This window comes from Aegilops tauschii, chromosome 3, assembly GCF_002575655.3.
Source record: "Aegilops tauschii subsp. strangulata cultivar AL8/78 chromosome 3, Aet v6.0, whole genome shotgun sequence".
NCBI classification, from domain to species: Eukaryota; Viridiplantae; Streptophyta; class Magnoliopsida; order Poales; family Poaceae; genus Aegilops; species Aegilops tauschii.
Genome location: NC_053037.3, coordinates 290,188,841 through 290,206,034, shown reverse-complemented (window position 1 = coordinate 290,206,034; position 17,194 = coordinate 290,188,841). Strand labels below are relative to the sequence as shown.

At 44.2% G+C, this 17,194-nt stretch overlaps 1 long non-coding RNA gene across 2 annotated transcripts; it reads left to right on the top strand.

Moving 5' to 3' along the window:
- The first annotated feature begins 13,110 nt into the window (after positions 1-13,110).
- On the top strand, positions 13,111-16,931 carry LOC109746168 (uncharacterized). Of its 2 annotated transcripts, none has more exons than XR_006672149.2 (4): positions 13,111-13,537; positions 14,032-14,095; positions 14,949-15,044; positions 16,272-16,931. It is a non-coding gene; the product is annotated as an uncharacterized lncRNA (long non-coding RNA). The 2 variants fall into 2 exon arrangements; XR_006672148.2 differs by having other exon boundaries at positions 14,949-15,053.
- Positions 16,932-17,194: the final 263 nt, after the last annotated feature.

Genomic DNA, 17,194 nt, shown 5'->3' with positions numbered 1-17,194 from the left:
AGCGGAAGCGTTCAAGAGAACGGGGTTGATGGAGTCGTACTCGTCGTGATCCAAATCACCGATGATCCTAGCGCCGAACGGACGGCACCTCCACGTTCAACACACGTACGGAGCAGCGACGTCTCCTCCTTCTTGATCCAGCAAGGGGGGAGGAGAGGTTGATGGAGATCCAGCAGCACGACGGCATGGTGGTGGAAGTAGCGGGATTCCAACAGGGCTTCGCCAAGCGCTGCGGGAGGAGGGAGATGTGTCACGGGAGGGAGAGGGAGGCGCCAGGGCTTGGATTGCTGCTGCCTCCCTCCCCCCACTATATATAGGGCCAAGGGAGAGGGGGCGCAGCCTTGGCCCTTCCTCCAAGGAAGGGTGCGGCCAGGGAGGAGTCCTTCCTCCCCAAGGCACCTCGGAGGTGCCTTCCCCCTTTAGGACTCTCCGTTTATCTTATCTCTTGGCGCATGGGCCTCTTGGGGCTGGTTCCCTTGGCCCATATAGGCCAAGGCGCACCCCCCACAGCCCATGTGGCCCCCCGGGGGCTGGTGGACCCCTTGGTGGACCCCCGGACCCCTTTCGGCACTCCCAGTACAATACCGATAAAGTGCGAAACTTTTCCGGCGACCAAAATAAGACTTCCCATATATAAATCTTTACCTCCGGACCATTACGGAACTCCTCGTGACGTCCGGGATCTCATCCGGGACTCCAAACAACTTTCGGGTTACCGCATACTAATATCTCTACAACCCTAGCGTCACCGAACCTTAAGTGTGTAGACCCTACGGGTTCGGGAGACACGCAGACATGACCGAGACGACTCTCCGGTCAATAACCAACAGCGGGATCTGGATACCCATGTTGGCTCCCACATGCTCCTCGATGATCTCATCGGATGAACCACGATGTCGAGGATTCAATCAATCCCGTATACAATTCCCTTTGTCTATCGGTATGTTACTTGCCCGAGATTCGATCGTCGGTATCCCGATACCTTGTTCAATCTCGTTACCGGCAAGTCTCTTTACTCGTTCCGTAACACATCATCCCGTGATCAACTCCTTGGTCACATTGTGCACATTATGATGATGTCCTATCGAGTGGGCCCAGAGATACCTCTCCGTTTACGCGGAGTGACAAATCCCAGTCTCGATTCGTGCCAACCCAACAGACACTTTCGGAGATACCTGTAGTGCACCTTTATAGCCACCCAGTTACGTTGTGACGTTTGGTACACCCAAAGCATTCCTACGGTATCCGGGAGTTGCACAATCTCATGGTCTAAGGAAATGATACTTGACATTAGAAAAGCTCTGAGCAAACGAACTACACGATCTTGTGCTAGGCTTAGGATTGGGTCTTGTCCATCACATCATTCTCCTAATGATGTGATCCCGTTATCAACGACATCCAATGTCCATGGTCAGGAAACCGCAACCATCTATTGATCAATGAGCTAGTCAACTAGAGGCTTACTAGGGACATGGTGTTGTCTATGTATCCACACATATATCTGAGTTTCCTATCAATACAATTCTAGCATGGATAATAAACGATTATCATGAACAAGGAAATATAATAATAACCAATTTATTATTGCCTCTAGGGCATATTTCCAACAGTTGTAACCTCAAACAGGGCAGTGACCATATCAATTGTGGTCGTGAGCGTATCTGGGGTCGGCTCAGTGGCTGCCTCCATCTTCTTGGAACTCTCTGTCTTGTGGGGATCAGCCTCCCGCGTCTGCTCCAACATTGGCAGATCTTTGCCTGGTTCTCCTTGGTCCATCATGAAACTGACGAATACTAGGACACAACTGAAAGGAAAACACATTCACAATGACGATGAAACAAAATAGAGAATGAGGATCGGTTACTGCTTTGGAAAAGTTTTTTTTCTGAATGAAAATATACCAACATCATGGATCCGCTTACCTTCCCTTCGTTGGGAGAGAAGAACAATGGTAGATGCGAGTGTTGGCTTTCTTGAAGACAGTGAGGGAGAAGGGGATTCAGCGAAGAGTGAAATGATGGTTGCTTCATCCGTCAAACTTAGACTGCGGGGAGGTGGGGTTTTGTGATATGACAGCTCGTTACTGCCGCGCTACGACCGGGGTGACTCTCCGCCTGCATACTGGCTTCTAATTTGGTGGATGGCATTTGGGCCCGCGCGCTGCATGGCCCGCATGTCGGTGAACCAAAGTAAAACGACATTCAGTAGAGGGAGACGTTTCAATGACCTTGGAGGAGCTAGAAGAGGTAGTGTATCCACTGTACTAGTCATAATTGTTTTTCCGGGTAGCTGTAGAGTGTCTCCACTGTACTAGTAGTAATTGTTTCTCTGGGCCCAAGACAAAGCAGCCCATCCACCCTAGTAAATAATAAAATCAATTCAAAAGCCCATATATTTACTTAATGAGAGGCGCTACCCACACTCAGCACACCGCCCCCCAAAAAAACCTGGGTGCTCTTCTTCCTCCTCACTCCCACCCACCTCACATCAGCCCGCTCCACTCGTACCCCCAAATTCCTCACCTCACTCCTATAGAAAACCCTAGCTCCCCTTCTTCCTCACTACTATAGAAAAACCCCAGCTCCCCTTCTTCTTCACTCGCACTACAACTAGGCTCGTCATTCGTTACTCTGCTCAAATCCGTGAGCTCGACGCGACACTCTCGAGGAAAATGGAGTCGGCTGACCCCATCACCAAGAAGATGAGGCTCCTACCAGCGGCGACGCCTGTTGTAGATCCCGCAGCCGGCAACGCAGGGAGAAGCAGCGAGCCCGCCCCCACCGGATCCCAGGAACCCGTAGAATCTCGGGTGGGCCGCATCAGCGATATCCCGGACGCCATCCTTGGGGAGATCATGTCGCTTCTCCCCACCAAGGATTGCTGTCGCACCCAAGTACTCTCAATTCGGTGGCGCCCTCTATGGCGCACCGCGTCCCTTAATCTCGACTGTCGTCAGCTATCTCTCTTTAATGATTTTGAACTCCAAAAGCCATCATCTCCTCCCATCAGGGCTCCGTTCAAAGCCTTTGCATCCCGTCATGCTACCCGAGCAAGCATACCAGGCCCTGCACGGTGGATGCCTGGCTGAAATCCCAAGAATTCATAGAACTACAGCTGCTTGAGTTCTACTATTCCCCAGGAAATCACCTACCAGATACCGAAGGCCATGTACTTGTGCCCTCAGCACCGATGTCCATCTCGCGGTTTTCCTCCTCTCTCCACACCACCACCTTTGCGATGTGCTACCTACCAGGCAATCTGGTACTAAAACTTCGACTCCAATTTCTCAAAAAACTTTCACTTGTGCGGGTTTGTATATCGGAGGCCTCATTGCACAGCATCATCCACTCCAGTTGCCCTGCCCTGGAGTGCTTGGTGCTTGTTTTTACCGTTAGAATCGGTTATCTCCAAATAAAGTCGCCTAGCCTTGTAAGAATTGGAATTTCTTTTGACGGAAGGCAGCTCATCATCCAAGATGCCCCTTCACTTCAAAGGTTGATCCTTGATTCTAGTTATTCACCGTCGCAAATAACCGTCGTCTCTGCACCTAAACTGGAGACCTTGGGTGTAATACATGATCTCTATGCTCATTTCAAGATGGTGTTTGGCAACACAGTTCTTCGGGTACTGTATATTATCATCTACACTTGTAACCATAAGCTGCATTTTAAATTTCTACGCATAAGTTATATATCATCTTGGAGTACACATTTTGTACTAATGTTATGTTCTATGCTCAATGTAGGGTTTCTCCATGGATAGCCTATCAATGGTGCTGGATTCTGTCAAGATCTTATATATCCAAATGAATAGTTTTGATCTGAGCAAGATTATTGGCTTGGTGCAATGCTTTCCATGTCTGGAGAAGTTGTATGTAAAGGTGGTAATTTCACGCACATTGGAAGCCCGCATATAGTGTACTAGAATTAACTGTTTAGTTGTTGCTCTTTCGACACTCTTTTTTTAGACCTTAACTGTTTTCAATCTTCATGTCTATTTAGGCAACAGGACGGGGTAAGAAAGTTATAACCAATTGGTGAATTCGTAAGCATCGGGATTTTCTCACTTCTCATGACATTCGATTGAAGACAATAACTCTCGAACGATATGTAGCCAACCATGCAAACAGTAGATTTGTCACATTCTTCCTGCTGAATGCGAGGTTACTATTGCCCATCAGGCTTAAGTTTATAAGCAGCATGGTTTTGACGGATGGGTATGTCCAAGAGAAAAAAGGAGTTTCGGGTGGACAAAAGGGCTTCTGAACGTGCCGGGCTTCTATTTACAACATCTTCTGGTCATAATCCAGTAAATTTTACGACCCATGATGTTCATTCTATGGACCTGACTGATCCATTTGACTGTGACTGCCAAAAACAATGCATGAGTTAGATGTTGTTGCCCTTTTCAATCTGGGTTTTGTCTAAACCTGATGAACAATTAACCCTCGTGCTTTTGTACAGTTTGTAAGCTGGAGTTAGATGTTGTTGCCCTTTTCAACTCATTTGTGACTGTCATATTTTGTTTGAAACAAGGCAAATGGCTTGCCATTTGCTTAATTAAGAGTGAAATATTGGAACAAATCCCAACCAAGGTAAATATCCTCACTCTCGCCGGCTGCTTGAGCTCACTGTGCGTTATAGAACCCAATTGATTAGCCCCCACTAGCACCCACAAACTTATTTTGAACTAGCACACCAAATGGGCTGTAAATTTTCATAAGAAAGGTTGCATGAACGTGACAGATTTGGATTCTGGCATTTGGGACCCACGAGGAAAAAGCCTATCCAAGGTGGTGTCGACTTACTAGTCAACAAACGATTCTGCCTACCAGCTGTTGGATTGACATCCAACATCTGTCGTGTAACTTTTATCTCTTGTCTTCTTTCTCCAGCCGCCCAAGCCAAACCACCCCATCGGTTCCGCCTGCTCCCACCTCCCATGGCTGGCTACGCCTCTGCCGCCCTACCGTACCCTCAAACGTTGGCTAGTCACTCCCTCTATTCCCCCACAGGTCTTGTTATTCTCCGGCGACGTTAGCCCCAACACGCACCCGCACCCGAACCAGTCAACCCTAGTACTCCCGTCCGCCTACGAATAGACTGGCGCATCTTCCACGGCTCCTGTTCGTTCCGTCCGAGGCCTCGCCGTCGTCCTCCACCTTGGTTCACTCGCCGTACGTGGTGCGCCGCCCTCTTGCATTGTCAACGTCATCAACATCCGAGAGGAACAAAGAGATGACTGTACGTGGAGAGGATGACAGTAGGGACCCACTAGGGTCATGGTAGTACGCAAGCAAGTGCCTCGTTATTACAAGCCCAAAAAATGGTTCCTACTAATGGTTGGACATCTGGGCCCATGCCATTGTCAACGTTGTCAATAAATGAGAGAATTACACAACGAGCGGCTGACACTAGGGACCCAGCAGGTCGCGCCGTTGTTATTTACTTTTTTAGGAACAAGCAGTTGTTATTTATACTAGTTTTAGAGACGGATCAGGGTAACAACGGGGTTGTGCGGGGGTTGTGGCCCATCTAGCCATGGTTTTATTTATGTTTACCACATCATGAGCCCAGTTGTGTTTTTTTCTTGCTGAAAATTGCTAGCCCAGTTCTACTTTTTTTAAAGGAATACCCAACCAAGGCCTACTTGTTTTGTCAGGCCTGCCGGGCTGCAAAACTTTCAAGATGAGGAGAGTTTCATATGGCTTGCCCAGAAAATGGGCTATCAGTAATGAGAAATGGGATGTACATTTTTAAAACACATCAAACCGAGAATTAGTTTCAAATTTCTTTTTTTTCATTTAAAGATTTAAATTCCATTGATTTTTATGCGTGGACAATTATTTCATTTTTATATGATGTAAATTTATTTTTCAAATTAGTTTGAATGTGACTCAAAATTTCGGGATTAAAAACAGTTGGGACCGCACCGAAATATGCAAAATTTCGTATAATGTTTAACCATCGCCACAATATGGGATGTAATGCTAACAAAAATAATATGGGCTCCAAACAAATCCTTAAGAATTAGCAAATGGGCTGTAAATTATTAGAAATAATGGCAGATGGGATGTATGCTGTTTTTCACACATTTGAGGCTCACTTGTGCGCTGATAACCCACAAGTATAAGTGTTGGGGATATAACTATTGGGTATGACCGCCCAGGAAAGGCCAGGTTATCCCAATGGCGGTTCATCACAACAAAGCCCATGAAGATTTAGATGATGGCGGCTCATGAAAGAGACTTGTTAAAGGGCCCAAAGTCCAAAGACGGCTTAAGGCCCATAAGTGTAAACCGCCATGTATGTATGACTTGTATTGTAAGTTATCTATAGTTAGTCACCAAGCCGGACACCTTTGTGTATGAGCAGGCCGGGACTCCGTGAGCCGCGGGGCGTCAACCTGTGTATATCAATGGACGACCCGGCGGCGGCTTAGGTCAAGAGACAACACATCGAGAACTAGGTCAAGCGTATTCGCTCCCTGGTAATCGAAACCCAAGTAATACCACCTCAAACTGGACTAGGCCTTTACCTTCACAGCAAGGGGCCGAACCAGTATAAACTCCTGTGTCCTTTGTCCCGTTTGACCCCTTTAAGCTAACCTAATTGCGATGGCTCCACGACTAAGTCCTTCTGCTAGGACATCTGCCGTGACAATTCCATGACAGTTGACGCCCACCGTGGGGCTATCGCATGGTGGTTTTGAGTTCTTGAAGGGTAACTTCGAAGGGATCAAGGGATACATTGTGGGCCGGATGACCAAGATTCATCGTGGCAAGCTCTACATCGACGATGCAGGCTGGGGCCCCGAGGCCGGCTCAATCGAGTACGGGTACCGGGTCCCCTTCGGCGGAATCCACGTCTTCATCGGCAAAATCGGCGAACCGGGCCCTGAGCCGGACATCCGCACTGACATCATCAAGACGGCTTAGCGTGACTAACCCGCCCAGGTTCAACCCACCGTAAAGCGCGCCTTCATCGGGTTCATCCATGGGGCGGAACTTGAGGAAGGATCCGTGTCTGGCGGTGAGACGGCCATCTACTCTGATGGTGAATTGTCCACGGGCGAGACTAATTCAATGTATCAGTTGCAAGACGGCCGGCTTGGGGGCTGTTCCGATGGCGACAGTATTCCGGAACCCTATGAGCCGCTGAATAGGGTCGCAATTTTCATGGCCAGGACACAGCCAGGGCAGAATTCTACGACTGCAGTAGCAATGATTTCTGGGTCAGCAACGGCAACGGCGGCCGGGGCAGGAGGCCCCGTGCGCCCGCCGGCTCAGGTGTTGTCCGACTTATTAGACACTTTGACAACATTGTTGACGACAGAGGTTAACCCGGCAACAAGCTCAGCATAATGCGGAAGTTGCGAAACTGCGAGATGAGATAGCTCAAGCCAAGGAAGACCTGGCGGCTGAGAACGCTAGGATGACTGAAGAGCGGGCTGCTCTGGATGTTCAGGCACAACGAATTCAGGCAGAGTCCTTCCGGCTCACGTTAGATCAGAATGCTTCAAACAAAGTCATGAGGAGGAGACATCGGAGTCGTTTGCCTCCGGTTTACGAGGCGAGGAACCTCTTCAACACACCTGGTGCAGGGACCAGTGACCCGCCAGCGGTAAATCAGACGGTTGAAGTGCCTAGGGGTGGAGCGCTAGTTCAGCCACGAGTCATGGGCTCTCCTCGTATGAACAATACCCCGCCTCAGCATGTTTTGACGCCGCCGGGTCATTATTCTAACCCCCTGGACAATACGATTGCTGCGGCGACACGATTGGCGGCTCTGCCAGTTGAAGGCGAGTCTCCAACGGCGGTTGAAACACGGAGGGCCAGAGAACTTCTTCAGACAGCATTGGAGCAGCAAGCAGCTTATTCCTATAGTCGTGAGCGGATTCACTCCACCCCTCGTCCAAGCCGGAGTTACAGCCGGCACATTGATTCACTAGCGGTTTCAAGTACGGAGCAGCGCCGCAACCAGCCCCGTGGACATGAACCGGCGCATGGAGGAGCCAATGCCCAGACTTTGGTAGATCAGGGCAGAGCGCGAAGGGAGGCCGAGCTAGCGGCTCATCAACACGCCCCGGCTTACCCGATGAATTCGGTGGAGGCAGGAACGACCTCCAGAACCTTGGGTGTACCGTGTTTGGTGGCTCTCTACGTAACGAGCGTTTGCCTAAGGATTTCAAGGGTCCTCGTAAGGTGCCTAATTACACAGCAGATCAGCCCCCTGAAGTTTGGGTGTAGAGTTATGAGATGGCCATGGAGATGCTAGAAGTCAGTGAAGCTGCATGTGCCAAGTATTTCACCATGATGTTGGAAGGGCCGGCTCGCACTTGGTTGAAGGCGTTGCCCGCCAACTCCATTGGGTCGTGGGCGGAGCTGAAGGCCCGTTTTATTCAAAATTTCAAAGATACGTGCAAGAAGCCTATGTCAACTGTGGATTTAGTTTCTTGTGTTCAAGGTGAGGGCGAGTCGAGAACCAGTTGGGTGCGACAGGTCTCAACTATCATACACTCGTCAGATAGCATCAACGTCGGCTCAACGGTTTTAATGTTGGAGAAAAATTGCCGTTTCATCCCTCTCAAATAGAAACTTGGGCGGCTTAAACGCCGTTGCAATGACATGGGGGAGCTCATGCCGGCCCTTGTCAAGTATGCCGACTCTGATGGTACCAAGGATGCCGAGTCTGATGATGAAAAGACAGGCAAGGGAAAGAAGAGTATCGGCATGAAAGGGCAGCAACACAACCCGGCCAGTCAGGGTGGCAATGGTAAACACAGAGCTGAAGGGAATCTAGACTTCATGGCCAACACTGGTGCGCGGTATAATTACCAATGTCGCACGGGGAGGCCGGCTCAGTCTGGAGGGGGAGAACTCGACCTCGAATCAGTAATGAACCAGCCGTGTCCAAGACACGGAACAAAGGAGAGGCCATCTAAACATTTGTGGACGGATTGTTTTATCATGAAGAAATTCATAGATTCTCATCTTTTGCAGCACAACCATGGCCCGAATGGCGGTTCAGGGTCCGACCCTCATGGTCCGGGTCATGGAGGCGGCGGCTCAAGTTCCGGTTTTCAAGGTCAAGGCCATCAGGGTGGTTATAACCAATAGAATAGTCAGGGGAGTCAGCAGCAGCCGTCTGGTTATTAGAGTAACCCGAAGCAATTGAATAGTGGGCAGTACCACGTCTTCACTACTAGCTTATGTAAGCGGGATCAGAAGCTTCATAAAAGGGCAGTGAACGCCGTTGAGCCGGCGGTGCCCCGTTACTTACGATGGTCTGAACAGCCCATTGTGTGGAGTCGTGAGGATCACCCGCCCCGGGTTGATAATCCGGGTCACTTGGCGCTGGTAGTTGCTCCTCAGGTTGGAGGATACAAATTCACTAAAGTCCTCATGGATGGAGGCAGCAACATCAATATCCTTTACTATGATACTTTCCGTCGCATGGGGCTAACTGATAAAAATCTTAAGCCGTCTAATACTATTTTTGATGGTGTAGTGCCTGGTAAGTCGGCATACCCAGTGGGCAAAAAATATCTTTGGAGGTTGCTTTTGAAGATGAGTATGATTCCAGGTCTGAGACGCTGACCTTCGAAGTGGTTAAGATCAAGAGCCCTTATCATGCTCTGTTTGGGCGGCCGGCTTACGCTAAATTCATGGCGAGGCCTTGTTATGTTTACTTACAGCTTAAGATGCCAGGTCATAAGGGCACCATCACAGTGCACGGGAGTCGCAAGGTAGCTTTGGAGTGTGAAGAAGATGATGTTGCTTATGCTGAGTCTGTTTGTGCGACAGAGGAGCTGAAGTTTTACAAGGATAATGTTACCCGGCGGATATGATGTCTTTGAAGAAGCCAACCACAGAGCATGATCCCTTGTTGAAGTTTAAATCGGCAGATGACACTAAGTTAGTTGACTTCATTCCTGGCGACTGATACGTCTCCGTCGTATCTATAATTTTTTATTGTTCCATGCCAATATTATACAACTTTCATACACTTTTGGCAACTTTTTATACTATTTTTGGGACTAACATATTCAATCCAGTGCCCAGTGCCAATTCCTGTTGGTTGCATGTTTTTTGTTTCGCAGAAAATCCATATCAAAGGGAGTCCAAATGGGATAAAAACTGACGGAGATTTTTTTGGAATATATGTGAATTTTGGGAAGTGGAATCAACGCGAGACGATGTCCGAGGGGGCCACGAGGCAGGGGGGCGCCCCTGACCCTCGTGGACACCCCGTAAGGCGGTTGTTGCCCTTCTTTCACTACAAGAAAGCTAATATCCAGATAAAAATCGTGTTCAAATTTCAATCCAATTGGAGTTACGGATCTCCGGGAATATAAGAAACGGTGAAAGGCCAGATCTGGGAGCGCAGAAACAGAGAGAGGCAGAGAGACATATACAATCTCGGAGGAGCTCTCGCCCCTCCCATGCCATGGAGACCAAGGACCAGAGGGGAAACCCTTCTCCCATCTAGGGAGAAGGTCAAGGAAGAAGAAGAAGAAGAAGAAGGGGGGCCTCTCCCCCTCTCTTCCGGTGGCGCCGGAACGCCGCTGGAGCCATCATCATCACCGCAATCTACACCAACAACTTCACCGCCCTCATCACCAACTCTTCCCCCCTCTATGCAGCGGTGTAACCCCTCTTTTACCCGTTGTAATCTCTACTTAAACATGGTGCTCAATGCTATATATTATTTCCCAATGATGTATGGCTATCCTATGATGTTTGAGTAGATCTGTTTTGTCCTATGGGTTAATTGATGATCGTGATTGGTTTGAGTTGCATGTTTTATTATTGGTGTTGTCCTATGGTGCTCTCCGTGTCGCGCACGCGTGAGGGATTCCCGCTGTAGGGTGTTGCAATACGTTCATGATTCGCTTATAGTGGGTTGCTTGAGTGACAGAAGCATAAACCCGAGTAAGGGGGTTGTTGTGTATGGGATAAAGAGGACTTGATGCTTTAATGCTATGGTTAGGTTTTACCTTAATGATCTTAGTAGTTTCGGATGCTTGCTAGTTCCAATCATAAGTGCATATGATCCAAGAAGAGAAAGTATGTTAGATTATGCCTCTCCCTCAAATAAAATTGCAATAATGATTACCGGTCTAGTTATCGATTGCCTAGGGACAAATAACTTTCTTGTGTGACAACAAGCTCTCTACTAAAACTAACTTAGTTGTGTCTTTATCTAAACAACCCCTAGATTTTATTTACGCGCTCTTTATTATCTTGTAAACCTATCCAACAATACCTACAAAGTACTTCTAGTTTCATACTTGTTCTAGGTAAAGCGAACGTTAAGCGTGCGTAGAATTGTATCGATGGTCGATAGAACTTGGGGGAATATTTGTTTTACCTTTAGCTCCTCGTTGGATTCAACACTCTTACTTATCGAAAGAGGCTACAATAGATCCCCTATACTTGTGGGTTATCAAGACCTTTTTCTGGCACCGTTGCCGGGGAGCTATAGTGTGGGGTGAACATTCTCGTGTGTGCTTGTTTGCTTTATCACTAAGTAGTTTTTATTTCCTGTTCTAAGTTGTTCTCTATCTTTAGTTATGGATATGGAACACGAAACACCAAAAAAATAGTGGTACTTGCTACTCATGGAGATGGGGAACCTCCTAAAACCCTTGATGCTCATTATGTGAAAGATATTATTTACTACTTTGATAATCCTGAGAAAACCCCATTCAATTATGTTATGGGAGACACGTTGGATCAACGTGAATACTTTAGGGATTATCGCTTGACTCAAAAAGGGGAACTATTATGGGATCAAATTTATATGTTGCATTGGTATGCTCGGCAACTATGCTTGAGATATGATTATACTTGTTGCTCTAGGATGAAGGCTCCACACCTTCCCTTTTCATGTGAACTAGCAGGGTCACCCGCGCATTTGCGCGGCTAGATTTAATATGTGTTATATTTTCTTTATGAATATCTTGTGAGACGGTTAACTATCTTAGAATATAATTTAAATGCACAACATATCGATATTCAATTGTATTTTGGTGGATATATTTGGCTAAATACTATCTGGTTGATGGTGAGTACGAAAATAAGAAAAACTAAAGAATACTATTAGTTGGGTCATCGGTTTGGTGTTGGAAATCATAGTCTTTCTTGTTGATCTCCATATTTGACACTTGCACCTGGTATCCTTTGACACTTGCACCTGACATCCCTTGTTGTCCTGGTTGATATATTGTTATTGCTGAAAATGCCTTCCATCTTATCAAATCTTAAACTATTTGTCTATGCCACATTTGTAGTGATGTGTTTCACCTATTTATGTTTCTCGACAGTGGTTATAAGGTAATGCAATTCCTATACATATTATCTTGACATACCATAATATTCTCTTTTAATTACATTCATCGCAAACTGTGTGCATGTTGTTGCTGGTTTTTTTGCGAAAATGATCCAGATGTATTATCAAGGTTCACCGGAAGTATAAAGCTCCTAAAACATAATAAAAAAACATGTACTTATTTTTTGTGATATGGATTATATTCTTTAGCCCAACCAAAATGTTTACTACGTATATACTCCCTCCGTTTTTAAATATAAGTCCTTTTAGATATTCTACTATAAACTACATAAACAATGTAATTATTGATGAGAAAGTAAATTGAACCGAAGGAACTTAAAATCGCATCACTGGGCGTCCAAAATATCTTGCCCATCGCCTGGATTCAAATACCATGCACTAAAAATTAGATATATGTATTATCATAGCATCACGACCGCTCCTACAATTTAGTGTCAAAAATAAAATGTAACTATGGATTAATGTTTGTTAGGAATTTCTAAAACATCTTTTTCACGTACACTTGTCATGGCACCGGATGCGCGACCAAATTATATAAATATGTTAACATTAATTTATTTAAAAATGTTAATATTGAAAAACATTTATTTCTTGCCCCTCGGTCCATTATATGCTCTATCAGAACGATGTCAAATTTTCTACTAATAGACCCACGACCTAGTATTGTTGTAAGATTTTTTTTTACAAATTATTTTAATATTTTTCTTGAGTCACTCTCACAAGTCACAATGGGCTAGTTGGTCTACTTCATTGGGAAACAAAGGCTAATTGGTTCCCGTCAAAAGAAAAGGCTAATTGGTTAACTGCTTCACGTCTCTACATCCTCTGTTCTAAATGAGAAAGTAGATCCCCTTTCCCTTTCCTTGCTCTATCGTGGTAGTCTTGGAAGCTTGGTTGTATACCAAATCGAGTGGCATGCCCAGCACCGAAGCTTTGAAGAAGATGCTCTCGGAGGCCAGCTCTGAGCAAGGAGGGGACGGGCTTTCAAGCCGCGGATCTTGAGCCGCCTACCGGCTAGGTCGCATCTTGCAGATTCTGATCTGGTGAGGCAGGCCACGGGAGAATCTGAGAGATAGCTTGTTGTTAGCTCTACTCTCCTACTCATCGTGCCAGGAATGAGAGATTTGTTGTCAGGTTGGATGACCATCTTCTCTGTCATTGTTGAGGCGGAGCAGTATGGGCCGGTAATGAATCTCTTCCTATACTCTCCTGATATTCTCTGTAGTCTCCTCTTGCCTGGCAGTATATATGTACTTGTAAGTTATTTTTACATATATTATCTTTAGATTACTTAAGAGATACAGATGATATACTCTGCTGTTCTGTTAAATTTTAATTTAGGAGATAACCTCGTACATTCTGGGTTCATGCAAGGATTATTAGTTATAGGATAAAGATTATAGTTATTTGACATCCATTGATGCGCCTTATGTTTGTTTAGGGAATTGAGCATGATCTTTTTTATGTTGACATTCTACCTAAATTTTGATTATTATCTCTTCAACTCCTCCATAATGATTATATGGACCTTCATACAGCAAAACTATACTCATTATATCCATCTACTACGTAAAGCCAATATTATAAGTCTTGTTCGCTCTTATTACCATATATACACATGAAAGCAGTTTTAAAAAGTAGTAATATACATTTGTGATTGGTCTCTTTGCATTTACAGAGAGTCTGCAGGTTGAGGCGAGCTATGGGCTTCCTCATTGCTGGTGCTGTCAGCTTCCACCTATGTAATGTGCTACGGCTTTAAATCATTCCTAGTTCCTCCATAGTGGCTGATTGTTCACATGTATTTTTATTTCTTGTTACCATATATTAGCAAGTTATATTACTTGTATGTGTATTAAGACAAAGCAGGACAGCTTACATGTAGTAACTGAAATGTTGGTTCATGTAATTGATTTTACCAAGAATATAAAACTCACAAAAGTGCATGTCTGAATGTATTTAAATAATTACAATATGGCATGCTTCTGATAGTGGTAATGTTATACCGTTGTTATCATGGTATTCGCCCAGTTTTCCGCTAATTAACTGGGTAATTCTTTTCTGCTTAATTTATCGACTGAGGCCTTTCACCTCCGCGTTCGAAAATAAATAAATAAACCGTTGTTACCTAATAAGTCCTCCTTATATTAATGGATTGTCAAGTATTCTTACTCTATATCAGTTAATACAAATAGTTTCTCTTGTTTTCAGCATAATTATCGTATAATCTTCTGCTCTTCTTCAGATTTTCCATCCAATGAGTTCATCAAGTTCAAGACAAATGTATTAAGCAACTTTTTGCCACCCTCGTTAAAGGAACTGCAGCTTGTAGTAGTTGTACATCCACTAATTTGGAGTCGAATACTATGCCTACCATAGCATTGTTATTGCTGCAGAAAACAATCATCACATGACATATACCAACATCAAATATTTTCTTGCAACAGATCTATTGTAGCTATTGCCATGAATGCAAAATTTAAATAAATTACCCACAAAATCAAAGTTATCAATCTGAAGAAGTTGACATACATTAATAAGTCAAATATGGCTCCATTATAAGCTTATAACTGATATAGCTCACTGTCCCTGCAGGTCTTAGAGTCTTGTTTTTCTTGAAAAGTGGTGATGTCATATCTTAGAAGAAGTTTGATGACTGCCTGATTTGCTTAGTTTCCATGCGTCATTCCAGTGAGTTCTGTAAGACACTTGTTCTTCTAGTGTACCTTGTGTACTTCTATCTATCTCGATCATTTTTGGTGAAGTTTCTTCTGGTGAGTGTCTGCATATATGGAGTTAGTCAAGTATAATTATTATTTTACATTGGTTAATAAACATGAGTCATGATTCATTAGTTGATAAATAATACAAGATAGTGTTCCATACCTTTCAAGAGGTTCCTGAGTCGCGGGTGTATCTAGATATGTATACATTTGCGGCAGTGGTTGACTTTAGGCACAATCCTCTTTAATCATGGAAATCTGTTATTTTTTTGTAAATGACAGAAGATGTTGTGACTTTGTTGGACGTACTATTAAAACTTCTGCACGGTTGTTGATGTCACAATAAGGATAGTTTGGATGTCGATTACATCCTCATTCAAAATATAAAGTAGAATTTCCCTATAGTGTAATTCTGATTTTATCACTCATGAAAAGTTTAAGCTGGAAAATTTAATGATAATGCAATGATGGAAGTCCAATTAAAGTATGTTTAAGCTGGAAAATTTAATGATAATGCAATGATGGAAGTCCAATTAAAGTATGTGGTTATGCATTATTCACTTACTCTGTTATTCTTGATTCCACATGCTTCATTTGGGTGAGTAATGACATCTGTATAATTGGCGATTAGTTACTTCATAGCGAGAAAGATTAATTAGTTGAGTCTTATTTAGAACTATAAAGTATGAGCATTGTTTATCTTTCCCTGCATGTTCTTGTAGTGTGTCCTTGGAAGCAAACTGGAAGTAGTAATCAGGAAAAAATTTCCGATGATCCTTACCTCTGTATTTCATTGGTCGACAGGTGATACTTTGTGGCTTCCACAATTTTAAAATGATAATGCATAAACAGGTTTCTCATTCTTATTTGATCAATAATTGTGTATCAAACTCCACATTTATAGTATCATGAGTTTTAATTCTCACAGTAACATGCATTGTTTGGCCCTATCAAATAGTTACAATATATTAGTTCTTGTTCAAAACAACGGAACAATCTGCATGTAAATATATAATATATTTTTTGATCCACCGAAGCTCATATGCTCATCGGTTAAGGCACTCCGATTCTTATACGCCATGGTGTTTTGGCTACAAAAGCATTCGAAAATTGTTTGTCAATTGATAATATCTCATAGATTTTATCCTGAGTAAGTGAATCAAGTAATTGATATTTACGAACCTTGATGATTTAGGAGAGGCAACTCAGAAGGTTTGGTCGGTGTCGAGACACGTTGTCACCGCTTTGGCTGATTTATGCACGGAGAAAGCATACGGAGGAACTTTGTCCAGTGCAACGCTCTCTGACGCCTTCCGATCCTGCCCTAATTGCATCCATCACACTTTGTTATGGTGTTTGTGATGCTCTCAGACGCCATCCATCATGCCGTTATTGCATCCATCCCACTTTGTTATGTTGTTCAGCCTCACATGGAGCAAGATGGATAGATTGTGCCCGATCCGTGTCCTTGTAGTCCATGCTAAAACAAAAAAAAGATTTGGCTTCCTGGGCGTTGCTGGACGTGGCCAACTGGGTGTCTTTATTTGCTAGTGTTAGCCGATTGAGTCCGTGTGTAAATTTGCGTGCACGCGTTCCGATTTGTAATAATTGTGTGCAGTAGAATCCATATCGTGTACTCTCTTTATTTGGTGTACTCTCTTTATTTGGCAGGTATTCGTGGTTGTCTCGGACACATAATTGAAAAGGCATGTTTAGGAGGCGTGTCAGCCATGCGTGGCAAACAAATTATTTGTACCTAGCAATAGTTGTATGTAACTTTGAAATCCTTTAAATCTCAGCCGTTGCCTTTTAATATTAACGGTGGAGATAATTTAATCTATGTGGATTAACGTGATGGCTTGTTTGCCTCTTGTTTTAATTATATAATAGATAGATAGATTTAATGATAATGAAACCTTAGCTTCTTATGCTAATGGTATATATATGATTACTATGATGTGGAACAAATAGAAGAGTTCGTTGCTTTTATGGGTGCTTATGAAATTGAATCTTTGTTTAAAGATTTTGAAGATTCAGTTTATAGACCTGAAAATTTTGCTATACTTAAATATTGCTATGAGAATTATGAATTCAATTCCGATATTGATGATTTTATTG